General features: G+C 44.9%; 1 long non-coding RNA gene across 1 annotated transcript; it reads right to left on the reverse strand.

Annotated features, from left to right (window-relative positions):
* Positions 1–429: 429 nt before the first annotated feature.
* On the reverse strand, positions 430–4,326 carry LOC145337435 (uncharacterized). Its single transcript, XR_013885351.1, has 2 exons — positions 4,165–4,326; positions 430–2,929 (listed from the first exon to the last, which is right to left on the reverse strand). It is a non-coding gene; the product is annotated as an uncharacterized LOC145337435 (long non-coding RNA).
* Positions 4,327–6,384: the final 2,058 nt, after the last annotated feature.

Below are 6,384 nucleotides of genomic sequence, written 5' to 3' on the forward strand. Positions count from 1 at the left end.
TGGTTAGGGGATCAAATATTGTGGGGAAAAGGCAGGAGAATGGGTTTGAGAAACTTATCAGCCATGATTAAATGGCGGAGTATACGCAATGAACAGAATACCTTAAACTCTGCTCCTGTATCATATGACTTTTTCAGTTTCACGCTCACTGTTAGCTACAGTATTTATACTAGTCCCCTGCTCTTTCTTCCATGCCCATTGGGCACCGCAGGGGCTGCGGTGCCTTAGACCCCGACAATCACATTTTGATTTGACTTGTCTTAAGTTTCCTTTGTACTTTTTGTTTCTGTTCGGGGCGTTCCCCCTCCTTTTGGGGAGCTGCCCCCCTTTTCTTTGTCCGAATGTAATTTAAGTTTGTTTGGTTGGTTCGACCCGAAAGAACCCCATGCTCTTTATTAGCTTGTGTACATATTAGTTTCAGCATTCCAATGGTTCCCAATTAGAATTTAATGAATTAACCGCCTAGCATTTGATTTCAAATAACCAGTGATACAGATGATAAAATTAGGAATATTCATTACAATTACAGAGCAGCAACATTAACCCTTTCTCTTCCAAGACTCAATAACATAGATCATGTCACACACTGAGCAGTGTTCAGTTAAAACTAGCACAGACAACACAATAAAGTTAGTTTAAATTGTAATAATAGATGATATGAATAGTTTGTTCTGAAGAAATGATACTAATTTGAAAGTGATTAATTCATAGTCTTTGAAGAATTTCCCCGATTCAAGGTGATTCTTTTAATGGTATAGAATATCTCTCCACTTTTCAACGCTAACATCTGCAACTGCAGATGGATGAAAAACAACAATCTGACAAACTCCAGGTAATATCTGTCATGGTAAAATAAACAGTTTGATAAATAATGGTCATATCTGACATCATGCATCTGTCCTGAGATCTTTGGGATAATCCAAAATAAATCATACATTCAGAAATTAAATAAAGCTGAGGTGAGTGTGCAGGGACAGAGTGAAATTGTGAATTCTAGCTTTCTGTGCTATAGCTCTGCATCTGCTCAGTGAGATATAAGGAACAAGGAAAGAGGAAACTGCATTTCCGAGGCTCCGATCCTGTCCAGTGCTGCCCCAGTGTTCGTTTGTTGCTTTCGTTCTGGGGATGTCGATTTCAGAGGAAATGTTATCACTTTTGTCCAACTTAAATTTAACTTGGTTACAGAGTGGTGAGAATTCATTAATGGCTGCAGTTCATGGGTTTGTTGCTTGTTGTGGTTTGTGATGTGTGTTTGTGGGTGTTTGGCTGCGTGTTGTGTGTATTTAAGAGTGATTTTGTGTACCTCTGTACTGTGAGCATGTGTGTGAGTTTGTCAGTGTGTCAGTGTTTGTGTGGGTATCAGTTTGTGTGTGTGTGTGTGCTGGAGGGATGTGTGTAGGATGCACAGATGTGTGTGTGTGTGTGTGTGGATGTGTCTGTTTCCGTGATTGTGCCTCTGTGTCTTGCTCTGTGTGAGATTATGTGTTTTTACATGGGGATTTCAGTGCCTGTGTGAGATTGAGATTATAAAACAGAAACACAATCCATCTTTGGAATGGAATCACTTTAACCCACCTGTGCATTTGAGATGTTAACAGTTCCAGAAATAATTGAAGTGACATTTCCCATGTGAATGTGTGTTATGAGTTAAGGAATGGTCACCCTGCTTCAACACAAACTTTCCCTAATAAATATGTGGGAACTTTTGTTGTAGTTGATAATTGGCAGGGTAAACAGGAGCGGGCGAGAGTGGAAAGAGAACATTTGGATTCCAGCTGAGCTGCTCTCTATCACTGAAACCTGTGCAATTGTAAAAGTAAGAACTGCAAAAGGGGAAGAGTTTGTTTAGAAGTTATTTTCTGTTCTAACACTGACAAACCGTGATCAGAGGTTGTAATTGTGTCTCAAAATTGTATATTTCCAACTTTCAAAGAATCAGTCTGAGATTGAGACAATTATCTTGGAAACATTCAAAGAACCGTTAGCAAGATCCTCTGTAGAAGATTAAACACTGAATGTCTGACACAGGAATTACAGAGTGCAGCACAGTTTACCCACTCCCATTCTGAATGGAATTAGTGTCTAATAACTGCACCAAATGTACACATTACAGTCTGAGATCATCCCCAACTACAATCTCCAGACAATATCTCCCATAGGGAATGAGGGAACAGAGTTCATGTACAGTGTCTGGTGATAAAAGGGTTAATGCACCAGCCGAGGTTCTTGCTGTAAACTTCAATCCCTGTCAATATTGTTCAATATTCACACTGCAGTAACCGGTTCCCAGATGCAGACATGGGACTGACTGAACTTGTCTGAGGCTCACACAGAGCAGCGCCTGCAGTAGGTGTGAGCCGCCAGCAGATGGTGGCATTGTGTCACTTTAATCCCCAGATAGTGAAAGAGGTTTTGAGGAGAGACTGGTGGAGCCTTTAATTCATTCACAGAGACAGAGAGGAAACTCTGACAAGATTGACCAATCTGTCCTCTGCTGGGTACTGTCAGAATCACACACACTGTTCCCTCTCTCTGGAGAATGATCTCTGCTGCTCCATTTTGAAAGGAGGGTGAAGACTCTGTTGCTGAGAACACTGACAACACATTGCTGCTTAAACAATGGTTTGCAGCAATCTTTCCTTCAATGTGGAGACTAAAACTACAACAGTTTTCCAGCTGGGAAACCAGGTAAGCAGGGAAATCACTGCCAGGCTGGAGGGGCTGATGGAATAGGGAGGGAGAGGGGCAGGAATGAAGGGTTTGGAAGGAGCTGTCGAAGATCTTCACAATTCAGGATTTCACTGTAACCGGTGGAGCAGCAATGTTCATAGATTGAAATGTTCACATGAGCACAGTCAGTCCCCGTCTGGATTCGCGCAGTGACTCCAGCTGTCTCCTTCCATTTGGACTGAATTGATTCCTCTCCAGCCTGAAACAGATTAAAGATGAAACAGGAAATAAACAGATTGAACAACAGGGTAAATAACAGGAGACTGGAGTTAATGGGACAAATCTTCTGGTCTCTGGATCACCAGAGACCCAGACACACAACTGAAGATGAGCATCGGGACCCTGTGGATGTCCTGACACACTGATCTACCTGGGAATTGTCCCAGAGGTAGTAACTACTATTGGGGAATTCCCCTGCTGCAGTTAGAGTCAGAGACTTGGGACAGATCCATAAAATTTACCTGGATAGTTACTCAGGTAATGTTAGACAGCTCACCACCTGGGCTAATACCTGAATAGCACAACCGAGTCCCCCAATCATTTCCCACTGATCCCCCATACTACACCTCCCACAATCTGACTAGACCCACTCTCCCCAACTCATCCCAGCTTCCCCTCCAGCCTGACTACCTCCCATTAGACTTGAAGAAATCTTACTAAACCTCCCAACTTGGCCTCATCTTGACCCAACCTCTCCTCACCTGACAGAGTAACATAGAAGATCGGAGCAGGAGGCGGCCATTTGGCCCTTCGAACCTGCTCGACCATCCATCACAATCATGTCTGATCGTCCAACTCAATAGCCTCATCCTGCTTTCTCCCCATAACCTTTGATCCCGTTCACCCCCAAGTGCTATATCCAGCTGCCTCTTGAATACATTCTTGATTAAGACTCTGACTTAAACTCATTACCCCAGAACCAACACCACTCCACTACCGTGTCTACAGCTATTAACCAACCCCAATTCCCCACCACACCAGCACATCTGTTTAGACCCCAACAACATGGCCAAATCCCAGCTGTTACCTAAACTCCTGATTAACCCTCCAACCCAACTCAATACAACTCATCCACTCCTCTGATACCCAGAACTAATCCTCCAACCTCTCCCCAGCTCCCTGACTAACCATTCATCCATCAACACACCAACCCATTCACTCCCCCAATCAACTAACACCTATGGAGCTCCCCGGGGTCACTGTGCTGTAAATAAGGTGTGTGCTCTCTCTTCCCCGACTCTGCTCTGATGGAGCTCCCGGTGTCGCAGTGCTGAAGATTCTGGGAGAAATATGCAGCAGTTTCAGGTTGGGGGAATTTTCACACATACCGGCAATCTGCTCACCATTGCTGCTGCTTGGAAGATTCAGGCCCATTTATATTTTAAATCCATTTATATTTTAATTATTCCACTAAAAATTAACACAAACACTCACTCTATCCTCTGCAGGCTCCTGCAGGTCAGTATGAGGCAGCGAAGAACAGGGACAGATTTGTCTGTGAAGGAGTTTAATTCCAGGTTCAGAAACCTCAGTGATTGTTTTGTACAGAGAGCGGAGGCGAGATCTTCAGCACAAGAATCTGTGAGCGTGTTCCTATACAGACTGGAGACCAGAGAGAGAAATAACAGGGATCAGGCTCAATCCCCAGTGTTTTATATAATACTGTTAATAACAATAGTGTACTGTAGGAGACATTCCAAAAATACAACTTGCATTTCTATGTAATGAGGAAATACTCAACGCTGAAAATGAAATATCAGTATTAGAAACTGGAAATGCTCAGCAGGTTAGGGAAATATTTGTGAAGAGAGAAACAGGGGTAAAGTTTGAGCTTCCATTGGAACTGGGAACTGGCAGTGAATTGACAGATTTGAAGGGACAGCGGTGGGTGGCTGGGGATGAAACAAAGAAAGGACAAACTGGAATTACAGGAGTGATTAAATAGTAAAAGTGATGATGGGACAGGACCATAATCACAGGATCCCCATGTCCTTACTCGGAGTGGCTCGGGAGGGACATGGGATGGTCAGTGGTTTGGGAATGCAGTTTGTGGTGAGGGTGAAGATAATGGCTGTGATTTTCCCAGAAGCTGTGAATTCCCAACATGGGGATTGGAAATGGGTGGTGTGTCTGTGTGGGCAGGATAGGCAGAGTTATGAAGGTGATATTGTCCGAGGCGGACAATTAACGGCTGGCAGGCAGGGGGAGCTGCCCACTGAGGCAGCCTGGGCAGGGGACAGTCCCGGTTCAGGCAATGCTGGCACCATCTCCAAAGGCAGCCAGCAGGACTTTCAAACACAGCAGCTCTGGAGGGAGCAGCGAGGGAGCTCTGCTTACTGAATGAGGGGCTGAAATGTCAGAAAGCAGAGCAAGGGTTACCCCCCCCAATCACTAATTCCTCCCTGGAGGGACTCCTCCCGGCTGCTCAGGCTTGGAGGGAGGTCCTGTTCCCTCAGGATGGGAGGAGGTTATCCCATCATTACAAGCCAGTCTGGATGGAGGTTGCTGGGAGGTGTGCAGGTTTCAGACACGTGGTTACAGTGTGGAAAAGGATCAATGTCCTGATGTGTTCCGACACGGTGAGTGCAGCACAGCCTGATATGTGAATAAGGATGAGAGGGAAATTGTAGAAAGAATATCTCCACCCAGACACCGGCAATGCAAAGGCAGCAGCATTGACTGTCAGAGACATGTCCGTTAGGCTGGCACCAGCATAGGCTAGAGCAGGGTTCACCAACATATTCACTGGGCAAACACATGGCAATGTTTTTCTCACTCAAGGGGCCGATGAGTAAATTTCAGAATGATCAAGTTTGGCACAGCAGAAATTTCAATTAAAAACTAAACTGAGATATGAAAAGAAACAACTTGCTGAGCACAATAATGAGGAATAAATAAAGATGATGATTAGAGTTTAATCCTCATCAATCACAAATTGTTTCTCTCCCACATTTGCTGCAGTTTGGCTCAAAACCCCATCAGCAGCAAACATGGGAAAGAAACGGCATGTGATTGGAGGAGCAGCTCCACACAGATTCTTCCATTCAAACTGAACTGTGTGACTGAGATTCTGGAAACTCGCTCCGGGGGCCGCATTGAGGGGCTTCGAGGGTCACATTCACCCCTTGGTCCACACGTTGGACACCCCTGGGCCAGTGCATGTGTTTGATGAGTGAGGAACAATGTGTGTGTTTGGAAAGAGAGCAAACACCATCAGGGAATGAGTGAAGAAGAGTGGAGACTTCCAGATCTTGCCATCCTTACACCAATGGAAGATGAAGTGCTGGATCAGGAAGGGCTGGGAGCAGAGTGGGTAATTACTGCTGGTGAGATGGGTTGAGTGGGTGGCCTAATGAATGGGCACAGGAGAGTGTCTGGTGAGGACAAAACATAGAGCTTGTGTATCCATCACTGGGCACAGAGAGCAGTCTGAAGGACGTATTGGGATAAGAACAAAATAACTGGGAGCAGCAGAAGGCCATTCAGCCCCTCGAGCAGACTCCATCATGGCTGATCGAATTGTAGTCACAATTATTTTCCCGCTCGCTCCTCTGTAACCCTTGATTCACTTCTCAATCCAAAATCATTCCTAACTCAGCCTTGAATAGATTCAATGACTCTGCCACCACTAGTCTCCAGGGAAATGAATTCCAC

This window comes from Carcharhinus amblyrhynchos, unplaced genomic scaffold, assembly GCF_965287045.1.
Source record: "Carcharhinus amblyrhynchos unplaced genomic scaffold, sCarAmb.v2.hapA scaffold_48, whole genome shotgun sequence".
Taxonomy (NCBI): Eukaryota; Metazoa; Chordata; class Chondrichthyes; order Carcharhiniformes; family Carcharhinidae; genus Carcharhinus; species Carcharhinus amblyrhynchos.